Genomic DNA, 16,294 nt, shown 5'->3' with positions numbered 1-16,294 from the left:
CTCTGATGCTTGGCATAGACTTTATGACACATAAGAACAGTGGATCCAGAAAACATTTATAAAATTTTTACCAACATGTTTTCAAATTGTCAATTACAGTTTGGTTGTTAATGCACAGACATAGACTACTTGCTCTATTGGATAGAATTCTTTGAACATCTCTTTTTTCTACATGTAAATGCACCTTCTGTCTATCTGCCCCTAACTCCACCACCACAAAGAAGGACAGCTAGTTTAATCTGTGCTATGTAAGAAATAAACATCGTTCAGAGGAAAATTCTGTAGGTTTTCTCCTCACAAAAGGAGTTAGAATTTTGCTTGAACTTTTCGTACTAAACTTGTCAATATAAAAATGATTTCTAGAATTTTAATTACAGAGACAAAATGTCACTAACAACATACTTTAGATTTTAATCTTCCCTATTGAAGTAAAATAATTCATTACTAAATTCCAACTGGTAGAAACATGATAAAATATACAAATTCCCTAAAGTCATCAAGATAACATAACCATAACATAACACATAACATAACTTAGTATAGAAACAAATTATTTTGTGAATATTCTAGAGCCTTAGGTTTAGTATAAGAATCTTCTGACTTCACAGAAAGATCAAAATGATTTGCAAATGTTTCTAACATTACAAAAGCGAACAATAGGGGGAAATTTAATTTGAAACTTGAGCATAGAATATTCATTAAAAAATGCCCTATTAAGAAAGGAATAATTTAAATCAAGTTTAATCAAACATTTGTGTGACTGAGTTCAAATACATGCAACATATATTCTTAATCATTTGCACGAGCTTGAATATAACTTTTAAATAATAGAATCAGCATTACTATTTCAAATTTCTCCTTACATAACAGTATTTCTTCACAATTTAATTGTCATATATATTGTTAAATGCAATCTCTATTACTAGAGAAAAAACTAAATACATAACTAAATTTATACTCTTTCACTTTTTAAAGATTTATTTATTTATTAGAGAGAGAGAGAGAGAGAATGCACATGTGCGAGAGGGAGGAGGGGCAGAGGGAGGGAATCTTCCAAGCAGATTCCCTGCTGAGTGCAGAGCCCCATGCCTGGCTGATCCCACCACCCACGATATCACAACCCTTGTGGAAACCAAGAGTCAGACACCCAACCAACTGAGCCACCCAGGTGCCCCTACTCTTTTTTACTTTAACATGAAATATTAAGAAGCCCCAATTAAGCTTTCACTCATCCCCCCAAACCTATTCTCAACCACTATAAACTTTTTAAAACAATCTATACAGCCTTTATTTAAAAGCTTTCTTAGTAGGCAAAATAATTGCCATAGTTTTTGGAATATCTTTTTCAATCTTTCTTTTGATTTCCTATCATATTTTTAATCATTTCTCCTGTTCTAATGGGATATATATTTACTAACAGACTTCCATATTTTTACTGTTTCAGATAGTTTTACTTAAATACTATGATTCTATTTCATTTATAAAGATTTATTTTTCCAAAATAAATATTGGTAATACTTCTTGAAAATCCATACCTATAGTAAAAATTTTAAATTGCTTATAAAAACTTTTATGAGGTTGTATGGGATTTTTTAAGGGCTCTTTCAATGCTTCTCTTTGAGAACCTGTGCTTTCTTTGTTCCTATAGTTTTAAAAAAAACCTTTACCTTACCATTTTATTAGAATATATTAGTATATCGTCACTGCTTTGCTATATAATTATTTCTTCCAAATTCATAAACCCTCTCAGATTGATAGATGTTATTTGTTGTTCTTCAACATTTCTTTTACTATTATTTTAAAAATATTTTGTATAACTCTTCCTTGTTTTTCCCTTTTGTGTTCAATGTTGTCATTCACTCAATGTTTTAAATAAGCTACATCACAGTGCTTATTTTAAGCTTATATTCTTATAAAAGCAGATGGCTTTTTCTTTTGCTTTTATTGTGTTTTTTTTAAATGAGATTGTGAGTTTGGGTTTATACTAATTTCTTCTTCAAAACAGTTACAAATATTAATCATATTTATGTGTTTGTATGTCTGCTCTTGTGTGCAATTGTATTCTTCACCAGGATGCAAGTTCTGTGAAGATAACACACTTCTCTGTTTTATTTGTCAATATATCCATGGTACCTACGTCAATGTCTGACATTATGTTTATTGATAACTAATGACTATGATTTTTTAAAGCTTTTCTCATAACACATGAACCCATTAATCATGTTTCAAAACCTGTTTTTGGCATCTCCCTGTACATTTTGCAAAAGCTTATCCTATTAATATTTTATAATATTTCAAAGAATCACACAATTTTCTGTGGTATTTCCTGGCATGGTTTTTCATATTTTCTTTCTCGAAAGTTTTACTTCAAAAGAATCAATATAATGTTTTTGTGAGGTAGAGTTTATTAATGGTACTACTCTTGGCCAGTTTCCCACAAATGGTGCTCTTTGATGTAGTGGAAGCATTTAATCCAGTTTCTTACTTTTAGCTGTCTGTTATGTTGGGCACCAACTCTTAAGATAAATGGTTCTACATGAAGAAAATATGAATGTGATGATAAATGGTTCTACATGAAGAAAATATGAACGTGACTTTCATTGGTTAACCAAATCTGCCACTATTATGTGACAGCAACCCTATCTCCACATGATAATTTTGGTCAAGTATCCTGACAGCATAGTAACTTTTTCTTTATCTGCTGTTAGAAATTATAAATCTTTATAGAGGAATTCTTCTGAAAATATATTTCAGTATGGTTCCTTTGTCCTTTTCTCCACCCCAACCTTGGATAAAAATGTGGCTTTAAGCGAACTTTATGATTTCATAGAAAGTTCCTCTGTGACTTGATTCTATGGAAATCTCCAGTAGTGACTATTTACAATGGCTTTGGTAAAATTAAATCTATTAGAGATTTGTCTAGATAGATGATAGATAGATGATAGATAGATAATAGATGATAGATAGATAGATAGTCTGGATAGCAGAATATTAACATTTTGTTGGTATGTTATTAAATTGTAACAATTTCATATTATATAAAATTTTCCTTATGATATTAAAAATGGCATATACAGTGGATTTGTTTCCAAATGCTTGTTAGGCTAGATAAGATGCTTTGAATCAAATGTGTAGGAAGCCTTTATTCTATATTTGATATGGTAGTAAATTGAAGGCAAACACATAAATATAGATAGATATAAAACTACTAGAAATAACTGTATTCTATACTAAAGGTGCATAGACATCTATATGCATGTCTAAGTAGCTATAACATTGAATAAACAGTGCTGTATATTATATTTTTTCCTCCTTTATTTTTGTATTACATTTCCATCTTAAACTTCGGTATCATCCTTATGGTTTTCATCTTCCATGTCCTTGCCTTTAGAAACTAAAAGAAACATATTGCTTCAAATTTTCCATTAATAAAGTCCTCACAAAATTTGCATTTTATCCTATAGATTTGCACATTGTGGGATATTTTGTTCTGCCCATAACATTTTATTATCACTACATGGTTGTTGAATATTGACCATTGGAATTTATATAGATAGATAGATAATAGATGGTAGATAGATTTTATCAAGTACAATCATCATTTTTTTAATATATATTATATAAGGTCCAATAAATATTTTGCTACTGCCATGAGTTAGTTGATTTCCTATTGATTTATCATTAAATGTGTCCCATTTTCATAATAGTATATAACCCTAGTATGTGACTTGATGAATGGTACAGAGGTATTTTACCAAATTAAAATCTATAAAGTTTATGTTAGTTTATTATAGTTTTTAGGTACTTAGTTGGTACTACTGAGATGTCATAATGAAAAAATTTGAGGTACTGTTTTATTTTGGAGAAGAGTACTTACATCTTTGTCTCATGTATGTTTTAATTACCCAGTATCTAAATATTTATTGATTCCTTTATATTTAAACATTTGTTTGACTTTGTACTCCTTAATGGACTCTTCCTACTTCTGAGATATATTATTCCAGTTTAATGGTGAGTCAATATCTAAAATATCATTATGACACATTTTTTCATTGAATTTCCTTATCTGTGTTTAGAAGTGTACTATTCAAATATGACACATCAGTTTGTTAAATGGGTGCTGTGTTTATATTCAGATAGGACTCTCTCATTATCACATCCAGTGTATTTGTGTTTGGCAAGTAAATATTTGTCATGCAAATATCAAACCTATATTCCTCTTTCCTCTTAATAAACCACTAATGGTTGTCTCTCTAAAGAAGTGTTTTTCAAAGTGTGGTCTCCAAAATGGCAACATTAGCATCACCTAAGAACTTGTTAGAAATGCAAATTTTGGCTCCCACCACAGATCATTTGAATCTGAAATTCTGGGAGTCAATTCCTACAACTCGAGGTTGATCAAGCTCTCCAGGTGATTCGGATAAAAAAAGTTTATGGATCATTGCTTTAACATAGCTTCTCCCATCTTTATGATATGGCACTCTGATGTATCTCATAGTCTCAATATTTATTGCATAGAATGTTGGACACCAGCCTTAAACATCAAGGAGTTTTAAGGAATGCCAGAACATAATTATACTAGTTATACTAGTCTCTCAGGGATCTAACCCTTATCCACCTTGGGTTGGGTCACTCAAAAACACATTCTGAGAATGAGATTTGTGTTTAGGTGGTTTAATTAAGGCATGTCCTGCAGAACAACACCTGAAGGAAGCAGGATTGGGTGAGGAAGAAATCAAACTACAGAGCAGTCACAACTGTGCCCTCAGACAATCTAACTATTAGAGCCCTGGAGATGGGATGATCCTTCCAGAGCTATATAAATTAGAAGCAAGCGGCTCAGTCCTTTCAATGTTCTCCCACTCCAATCAGGCATTGAATGCTAGTTCTCCTCCCAGAGGACCAAAATATTGACAAAACAGTTCCCTTCATCTGATTCCCGTAAAGGGATATTTAATTACAAGCTATGCAGCCATTCCCACAGCTGGAAATCTGGTTAGCAAACCAGTGTCCATGGCACATACCTCACTTCCTACGTTGTTACAAGACTGTATGTTCCCTTTCTACACACATGTTCTTTTTGGTTTTGTTTTTATTACAAAATAATTTTCTAAACAAAATGGAAAAATATATTTAGATGAGCAATTGGACAAGTTAAAATATTTATAAGATGATTGAGATGTTTATAATTTGTACTAAGTTCAAGTCAATTGCAATTATTTATGTACAAAAATGCTTAGAGCTTTCAATTACATAAAGCAGAAGATGAAATAAAAACTATTAGTTAAAATTAACACCACTATGGACAAATATTTATATGACACTTATCGACAAATCTATTCATAAAAATATGATTCTGGTAGATGTCTCAGATTGTAGTGCTGGATACCTGGATCGAAGAAATAAAATAAAAATAGAAAATGTGATCAAGTTGAAAAGCAGCTTTGGAATAAAGTTGGAACAAACCAGTTTTGGAACAAAAAGGCAATACAATTGATGAATATCAAAAATTCTTTCTTCTTCCCTTGGAAATATTAAGAAAATGGAAAACTTCTTATACATTTAATCTATTTTGCTATGTAGAAAGGTAGCATTAAGTGATAATATTATATTTTGAGCAACTGATTTATTATTTTAGCATTTTTTTAATGACATCTCTAATTGCATTTGGGATCTCTACTAAAACTTAAACTTTCTGTGCTTTTCACCTCTTCCTGGAAATTTTAGTTTTGATATTTTAATGAAGGATAGCTATTTGCACAGTAACTTCAGGATATAGTACATTCATATGTCGGTATAAAATAATCCACAATGAAGATAAACCCAGTCACCTGGTAATTTAGAATTAATATATATCAATGATTTGAATTATCACTACTTGAGCCAAATAAATTTGTGAATTCAGTCCTGAGAAACTAGAACAAGATCAATAAATCAGGCATCTCTGAGCAACATAATATTTAGCTTTCACAGCAAATATGGGACATATCTTGTTGAATCTTTGGAAAAGGCTCTTTGTTTCAAGTTGTGAGGGTCTTAAAGGCATATTTCCTACCTAAGAATGTTACTAATTCAAGTGACAAGAGAGATGTCATTAAAATGCTATAATGGTGAGGCACCTGAGTGGCTCAGTGGGTTAAGTGTAGGACCTTTGATTTCAGCTCAGGTCCTGATCTCAGGGTGGTGAGATAGAACTCCACAACAGGCTCTGCACTGCATGGAGCCTGCTTAAGTTTCTCTCCCTCCCTTTCACTCGGCCATTCCCCGCCACCTGCCCCCCACGTGTGCTCTGTCTCTCTTAAAAAAAAAAAAAAAAATGCTATAATAGTATTATGATATATAGACAACACCTGAATTCCCAATCTTTAAAATACATTTATTATGGTGTTTCTGGGGCAGAAGTGTTATTTTCAAGAAGACTCATCTGCATAATTAATCTGTAATAAGTACAGTAACTGTTGAATGAGATAAAAACCAATTTTGGAACAAAAAGACAATACAATTGACTATCAAAAATTCTTTTAATTGCAATGAAAGAAATATCCCATTACATTAACAAAGTTCTTAAAAAGGAAGGTAGTATTTCATTTCCTTTGTTTACTTCTTTATCATAACTTTTTACTATGATATAATTTGAGACTTAGAGGGAAATTTTAAGAAAAGAGCAAGTTCCATAAACATATTAATACAGGTTACCAATTGTTTACATTTTGCTTCCCTCCCCCTCTCTTTCTTAATACAAACACATTTGCACACACAAACGTGTGCATGCTCACACAAACACACACACAGAGGCAGTTTTGCTTTAGGTTTCCATGAGAATGAATTCCAGTTACCACGTTTTCATTAAATAGTACCAGTTGCGGAACAATGCAATTCAAAACAGCGGTGATGGTGGGATACCAACGTTGTGTAATTGCACAAAATATAAACTTTGCTGCTAGTTCTCCAGTCCACACTAGGTAAATAATGCATGCACATCATGATCAGTGACCAAACATGTCATTTCTTTCAAGTCTGACAGTATTTGTGGCTGTGCATCTGTTACGCAGTTGATTCACAAACAGAAAAGTGTGTAGTTGTGTTACTTTCTTATCTCCCAGTGATAAACCATGTGACATTTTATAAAAATGGATTATCAAAAGAGGGAACTGAAAGTTGAAAGTTCAACAAAAAATTAAACGTGATAATGCTAGAGTGAAGCTCAAATTGAAAACAAATGGAGTTATAGAAGTAGCTACATGGGATGTTGACTCCACCAATGACAGACTAGATAAGCAGCCAGAGGAAGTCAGTGAAAGCAAACTTATGGACATAAATGAGACAAATGGTTGTGAGAAAAAGGATGATGATATGCCAGAAGGGATGCTCGTTCAAAAAAAAAGTCACATTAAAAGAACCCACAGAATATTTCACAATGTTGAAAGGACAAAGGATAAAAAATTAAAACCTAATCCTAATTTAGGAAGTAGAATAACAATTTGTTAAGGCATAAAAAGGTGCCTGTGTGTGCTGTGAATATATGATGAGAAGGCAAGCACTGTTTATATTTCTTTTAATAAGTTTTTTTTTTATTGCCTGCCTTTATTTTTACTTTTATTGAAATATAGTTGACACACAATGTTACATTAGTTTCAGGTGTACAACACAGTGATTCCACAACTCTATACATTATGCTGTGCTCACCACAAGTGTAGCTCCCATCTGTCACCATACAATGCTACTGCAATACCAATGACTATATTCCCTATGCTGTACCTTTCATCTCTTGATAAGTTTTATACAAATAAATACAATGATTCAATTGTAAATTTTTTCTAATATTTTAAATTGCAATGTATGAGATAAATATTGGTTTTACTAATTTTTATTTTCTTAGATTGAGAATAAAATGAATTTTAATGTTTTGACAAAAATGTTTAAAGGTCACAGAACATCAATAATTTTTCCTATTGATTGTTAAGATTGCTTTGCACGATTTCCATTTACAGAGTCATATTTACAAACTGGCACTACCCATCAAAGGGAAAAGTGCCATGAGACTAGGTTGGAAACATGCCCATTTACCCAAATAATTCTGTGTGTGTTGCTTTTTTTTTTTTTTTTTTTTTTTTGGTCAAAAACAAGAATCTTGGTCCAAATAGGCAATGCACTTATCACAGCACAGTTATCAAAATCAGAAAATTTAACTATGGTATAATATTATCTAATCTACACTACATTTTAATTTTAACTGTCTCAAGTAAAATATAGTACTTTTAAAAATTTTTCCCTGAAGATCCGTTCTTAGCTCATGAATTGCACTTAGTTGCTATGTATTTGCGATCTCCTTTGATCTGAAACACTTCCTCAGCCTTTCTTCATCTTTTCTGATCTTGGCAATAATTTTAGAAAATGTCTCTTTATACTTAATTCAGTTTATACATATTTTGCAAAAATGAGATTGTCCATCTTTCTTGGTGCATCATATCAGGAAGAATGATATCTGGTTCATCCCATTATTGGTGATGTTTAGTTTAGTTATTTGATTAAGGTATTATTCTCAGGGTTTTCCCACTGTCATGAGATTATTTTTCTCTTTGTAATTAATAACTACTATTGGGTAGTCCATTTTGAAACTATGGAAATATATTGCTTATCAACATTTCATCCACTGGTTTTAGGATTTTTTTAATTATATAGTTGGCATTAGTCCTTAAAAGATTTTCCTCTATTTATTATTGACATATTTACATAAAGACTTTGGATTTTAGTCTCATTCTGTCATTGTATATTTTGATATTCACATTGTCCCAGATTAGGTCAGAGGAAGTCTGTTCAAGATGGCTTCTTTGTGCTTTTGACCTTTCTTTGAGGATTTCATTACTTTCTAGAGCAAAAAGACACTGCAGGTACACTGAACTTTTTTTTTTTTTTTCAACTTTGAGTTGGAGGAATTCTTTATGTATTCTGAATGTGTTCCTTCTATTGGTATGTGTTTCACAAATATTCAGCATTTTTTTTCTACCTTATTCATTTACTTGATAGTGTCTTTGATTAGCAGAAGTTTAATTTTTTTAATTAATATACTTTAATTTTTTAAAAGCAATTTTAGGTTCAAAGCAAAACTGAGTGGAAAGTACAGAGAGTTCCCATATACCTCTTGTCCCCCAACATCCCTCCCTACACCTCACACAAAGCCTCTCGCACCATCAACATCCCCCATCAGTGTGGGACATTATCATATTCCCGCACTAACATTGACTCCTCATTATCAACCAAAATCCATAATTTACCTTAGGGTTCCCTCTTTGTGCCATATACATTCTATATACATTCTATAAAAGTGTGTAATGACATATATCCACCATTGTAGTATCACACAAAATAGTTTCACTGCCTTAAAAATCCTCTGTGATCCACCTATTTATTCCCTCCTGTCTCCTCACTAAATCCCTGGCAAACACTGATCTTTTTAGTCTCCACAGTTTTGTTCTTTCCAGAACGTCAGATAGCTGGAATTATACAGAATGTAGCCTTTTCAAATTGGTTTCTTTCACTTAGCAATATACATTTAACATTCCTCCATGACTTTTCCTGGTTTGATAGCTAATTTCTTCTTAGCGCTGAATAATATTCCATTGTCTGAATGTACTCCAGTTTATTTCTTCACTCACCTATTGAAAGGCATCTTGTTTACCCTCTAAGTTTTGGTAATTATAAATAAAGCTGCTATAAACATTTACATGAAGGTTTTTGTGTGGACATCAGATTTCAAATCATTTGGGGTACAATTGCAGGATTGTAAGCGTATGTTTAGTTTTGTAGGAAACTGCCAAACTGTCTTCCAAAGTTGTGCCATTTTGCATTCCCACAAACAATAAATGAAACTTCCTGTTCAAAAATTTTGATTTAAATGAGATCTAGTTTGTAATTTTTAATATTGCTGCTTTCTGGGTTCAGTTTCAGAAATCGTGCCTAATCAGAAGCCATAAAGAAAGTCTCTACTTTCTTACAGAAGCTGAATAATTTTAAACTCTAAATTAGGTTTAAAGTTTGCTCATATTACTATTTGTGTGTGGTGCAAGAAAAGGATAATTTTCTTTCAATATAGATATCTGGTTGTTCCAGCACAATTACAAAACATTTAATTTCTCTACTGAATTATTTGTCACCTTTGTCAAAATCAATTGCCCATATATTTGCAGGATTATTTTTAAACTCTATTCTTTTGCATTAACAATTTTTAGTTCTCATGAAAATACAACATGTCAGTTTTGAAGAAAGCCTTGACATGCAGCAGTATACTGAAGAGACTTACTTCTGCTATATATATGTATATATCTTTCATTTATTTTCCTTGCTTTCATGCAATGGATAACTGCTCCAGTACAATGCTGAAAAGAAATGGTCTTGGGGCGCCTGAGTGGCTCAGTTGGTTAAGCGTCTGCCTTCAGCTCAAGTCATGATCCCAGGCTCCTGGGATGGAGCCCTGCATCAGGCTCCCTGCTCAGCGGGAGCCTGCTTGTCCCTCTCCTCCCCCCTTGTGCTCTCTCTCGCTATCTCTGTCACTATCTGTCTCTCTCTCTCAAATAAATAAATAAATAAGAAAAAAAAAAGAAATGGTGAGCTGACATGATTGATTTGATAACTTTATTAGGGGAAACATTTAACATTTCCCGGTACAAAACGATAACCTTAGGTTTTTAATAGATGCACTTTATTGGATTGAAGAAGTTCATTTTCTTCCTAATTTGCTTAGAATTTCTATCATGCATAGGTGGTAAATTTTATCAAACTCATCTTCTCCTATTGAGATAATCATACTATTTAAAAATTTTTTATTCATATGGCAAAATACATTAAGTATCTTTTTAATGTTATCCAAATTTTGTTCCTAGGAAAAACAGCATTTAGTTATGACATATTATCCTGTTTCCATATGACTTAATTTGATTTATCTGTAATTTGTTAAGAATTTATACTTGTATTTGTGAAGGTAATTGATCTATAAATAGTGTATACAACTTTTATCCAGTGTTTGTACGAAGTTAATGCAGATCTCATGAATGTAGTGTGTATGTGTTTTCTCCTTTCGGGGGACATTTTCTATATTATTTATTTTAGTAATTCATCACGCAAACTATTTAGACCTGTAGATTTTGGTGGGAACACTTTTTGATAATGAATTAAGTTTTTTTTTTTGGCAAATATAGGGTTTTTAAATTTTCTGTTTTATCTTAAATTCATATTCCCTAAATTGTGAAATGTGTCTGTCATAAAGTGGTCCATTTTTCCTCTCTTTTTCTCTCTCCTCTCTCAGAATTGTTAGCAGCTTATCAATTATATTGACCTCTTTAAGGAATCAACTTTTGTCTTTGTTCATTTTCTTCACCACATGTCTGTTATCTATTTCTGCTCAATCTTTAATTTTTACATTATTTATTACATAATTACTACTCAGTTGGCCTGGCTGAAACCATGAGAATGGGTGGTGCTATTTTTCTGGAGTGGGACAGTTATTGTCAAAATGGTTTTCTGTTATTAGGCTACCATTTTTTTAAGTAATTTCACTGGAGCACAAAGGTTTTTATAAAAATGTTTTTCTTTTTTTGTGTGTTTTTTGTCTTTACAGGGATGGAGGCTACTGCAGAGCTTTGTTCACAGTATATGAAAGACAACAAGGAAAACTGGGGAACTCGTTGCCATGATTTTTCTTCAAGTGCTGATGTCCCTAGTGCTGACGTCTACCCTCCTCTCTCCAACTTTCAGAGTCTTTCTATACTTGTTGCTTGTTGTGTAAAGGCATTTTTGGTTATATATATATATATATATATATAAAAGATTTTATTTATTTATTTGACAGAGAGAGAGAGACAGCAAGAGAGGAGACACAAGCGGGGAGGGGGGTGGGAGAGGGAGAAGCAGGCTCCTCACTGAGCAGGGAGCCCATGTGGGGCTCGATTCCAGAACCCTGGGATCATGACCTGAGCAGAAGGCAGACGCTTAACGACTGAGCTACCCAGGCGCGCCGACATTTTCGGTTATAAGAGGGAGGTCTGGAAGCAATGGGGCTACTTCATGTGGTGAAATCACAGTCCCCTAACTTCTTTATACTGGCAATTTTATTCTAATGTTCTATTATGAAAATTTTCAAACAAAAAGCAAAGATAAAAGAATTTAAAATGAACATTCAATCACCTTTTACAATCTTTACTATGTTTTATCACATTTTTATTGATCCTGCTACTCATTTACTATTTCATCTTCCTTTTTTGATATTTTTCTAAGTAATTTTCAGACATCTGTTAAATATTTTAGCATGCATATTGTTTAATGAAATTTAATATTATTGCACAGAATTTTAGATGAAATTTACATGTAGTGTCATGCATAAATCTTAAGCATACATATTCAGAGTTTTGACAATTGCACATGCCTTTGTAACTTAAACCCCTGACACAATAAAATGATATTAGTATCCCCTCAGAAAGCTCCCTCATGTCCCTTTCCAGTCAGTTACCATGCTCATTCCCCTTGGAGCAATCATTGTTTTGACTGTTTCTACCATAGATGACTTTTGTTTGATTTTAAGACATGTACTTCCCTAGTTAAGATTTTGTTTGCAGGACCAAGAAAAATTTAATATGTAGTTTGTTCCTTCCTATTTCTATTTTATTGTATAAATATACCACAGGTTTTATATACCCATTTTCTATGGATTGACAATTAGCCAATCTCTAGTTTGGGGATATTATGAGTTATGCTGGTGTTTTGGTTTTATTTTTGTTTCTGTTTTTGTACGCATATGATTATTTATCTTTATGAAAGCTTAGGAGCAAAGTTGCTGGCTCACAGTGTTGTGTGTATTTAGTCTTATAAATATTTTTAAAAAACTACAAGAACTTTTCCCAAAGTGATTGCAACATTTCACATCCTCAACAACAAAATGGAGCACTTCAGTTACTCCCTACACTTGCCACATTTTATCTTTTCATCTTTTCAGTCTTTTTAATTTGAATCATTATGGTGGTTGTAGTGATATTTAATTGTGGTTTCAATTTATATATAATATAAAATATTATATATTTTATTCAATATGAATTAAAACTAATAAGCTTAAGTATTTTTTATGTTTATTAGACATTATTGAGCTCTTTATGAATGTTATTTAAAATTTCTTCCATGCGTTTTATTGGAAATTTTTGTTGTCTTTAATTTTTAATTATAGGAGCTCTTTTTATATGTTTTGTGAACATTTACTCCCAACTTCTGGCATGCCTATTTGTTTTCTTGATGGTATATTTTGATAAACAGAAGTTTTTAATTATGAAGCCTAACATATTTTTTGTAAGTTTATGCATATTCCTTCTTCGACTTATCTGAGAAAAATGTTTTTTTGCCCTAAAGTCATAAAGACATTATTCCACGTTTTCCTTTAAAAATATTTCCTTTAAAAATGTTTTACTCACAAAGCAATAAATACTATCAGACTATCAGGAATGTATGATCACAAGTAATCAAGTGGCCAAAAAAAAAAAAAAAAAAGACAACGAAGAAGAAAAAGCATCCATATATTCAGTGTATGGATACACCAAAGAACCAATAATTATTAAAGTCTACTATGTAGCAGGCAGTTTGTTTAGTTATTAAAAAAAAGAAAAACTTTTTTGTGGTAAAAAAAACTTTTAGATAAAAACTGAATTGTGAAGATGATATTCCCTAAGCCCTACTAAGTTATCAATGGAGACTGCAAAGTACTGATATAGTGAATTAATTTTATCCAAATATAACTTAAAATACTTTTAACATGAAAAATACTATGAAATGAAAATGTTTTATTCAAATCCATTGTTAAAATATACATTTTCATGTATTCCTAGAAAATATTAAAATATTTGAATAAAAGATTATGGGTACTAGAAACAATGGAAATCAAAACATTCATTTATGAATACATGGTTTATGTATAAAGCATGTATTTATAAATTATGTAAACTATGTAAACCATGATTTTTTTCCACCTAACAGGTTATTGCTGAGTTGTACTGAAATGTTCCCTGAAATTTCTGTCATTCTTGAGGATGTTGTAAACCAGAAGAAAAATTTGCCATACAAAATAGCTTTCTTCAAACATCTGCTGCCAAGAAAGTTTGTTTGGAGCTTGTGATGATGGATGAATTTTTGACAGGTAATTGCAATTCAGATCAGATGCAGACAGATTTCGTACCTAAAAGCTTCTAGTTTATTAAAATCACCATTGATTTATTTAGCACCCCTTCTCCCCTCCAAACTGTGTTGCATTTTAACATTCTTTGGGAATTAATAATTTATCTATGATACCTATAATTTATACAGTTGATTGAAACATATTAGACTGTTCTTGGTTCTGGAAACAAAATCTTAGATAGGGAAGTACTTGAAAAATTAAGCAACGTTCTTGTATTGTTAAAAAATATCATGGCATATTTACAACTGTACTTATCAATAATTCCTCATTAAACATTTCCAATTAGTTATGCAATGTTTCATCTAACAACTGATTAAGTCTTTATGAACAGTTAATCGAAGCATTAGGTCTCACCCTCTTTTTCTTTGGAGATTTTCTGGAAAACTGAGTATGGGATGCAGAAAGTGTATAGGGGAGTGCCCTGTGGATTAACTCCCGAGGAAAGAGAAGGAAGTAAGATTGGGTAGAGGGAGAAGTTGAATGGTGACTTAGTTACAGCAATTCTCAGCAGAGCCTACAAGGAACTCTGGAACTATGATGGCTTTAAGCAAAGGGGCCGGATCTTTATACCATTCCCCTTTCCTCCACAAAGACCAATCAATGAATATGAACTCCCTTTATAGGGAAGAAGACAAGTCCTTGTGTGGAAGAGCTATACAGAGAGCCACCAACTGAGAGCCATCAGTAACATACCTTCTCTGCTAGTGCAGCTGATGAAAAGAGTGCCCCAGTCCTAAAAGGAATCTGGACAGCAGTATATATACATATAGTGTGTGTATGTGTATCCTAAATTAATTTTAAGCTCATTATTTTATATGCTATTTATACAAAAGTATATACCATTTAAAATAATAGTAAAATTAATAGACCTGTATCCACTCTATTACCAACACATCAGAAGCCATCTCTGTGGTCACACGACCTCTTCAAACCTATCACCTACCATTTTTCTCCAAAGACAATCAATTTCCTTCCTGAATTTCACTAACCATTTCTTATTGTGGTACCAATAGCAATTTTCTATAATACCAGAAAAGCAAAACCATATTGGAAATATTTTTCAGTCTAAGTAAACACTAACGGAAATATTTTTCAGTTGTATGGGATTTGATGCAATCAATTTGCCACCAATGGTCTAGTTGATCTCCTTGAGAGATGGTATTTACCATGGCTCAACATTGATCTCTGCTACTGATATATTAAACATTCAGCTACAGTCACTAAATAGGCCTTGATCAGAAGAAGCTTATGGTGTTGGACACATGCACAGTTCTTATCTCTACCACCATGACTACGAGGATCTGTCACCGTGCAAGGAGATCTATTAATTCATTGTGCAAAAACTAGAGTTTTTACAGAGGCTGCCAGACATCTACTGGACCAATCAACTTGTTCCCCTGGTTGAGTGTATCTTCTGCAAGGGATGTGTTCTAGTGGTCATTAATGAGATCTCATATGACACTTTATGACCACTCCCAAAGTCCATTATCATATTTCTGTCCTCCATACCTTCTCATCAAAATCTATCAATCTTTTTCCTTCCAAGCCCTGACCAAAAAGCCACACCATTCATCACAAGATAGGAGTCCATGTATAACCTGAACTCAAGCAATTCTTCTTCCACACACAGTGGATTACCATCGCTGCACACTGGAAAAATCCACTCTGATCACATTCTTTTTTTTTTTTTTTTTAAGATTTTATTTATTTATTTGAGAGAGAGAGAGAATGAGAGAGAGAGAGAGAGAGAGAGCATGAGAGGGGGTAGGGTCAGAGGGAGAAGCCAAATCCCTGACGAGCAGGGAGCCCTATGTGGAACTCGATCTCAGGACTCCAGGATCATGACCTGAGCCGAAGGCAGTCGCTTAACCAACTGAGCCACCCCAGGTGCCCCGAGCACATTCTTTTAAAGCCACCAGTGTGTGAGGTTGTAGCACAAAAGAAATTGACTGTCAACTTGTATAAACACAGAACTGATCTACACATGAATCAGACTTGGTTTATTTTTCTCCTCTAACAGCTGGTCATAAAATATTCTCCATGATATTATAGGTGTAAACTGATGGAAAGACAATCTTATCTACC

Source organism: Phoca vitulina, unplaced genomic scaffold (genome assembly GCF_004348235.1).
Source record: "Phoca vitulina isolate PV1807 unplaced genomic scaffold, GSC_HSeal_1.0 scaffold3, whole genome shotgun sequence".
Classification (NCBI taxonomy): Eukaryota; Metazoa; Chordata; class Mammalia; order Carnivora; family Phocidae; genus Phoca; species Phoca vitulina.
The sequence above is the reverse complement of the archived record's forward strand: the minus strand, read 5'-3'. Positions refer to the sequence as shown.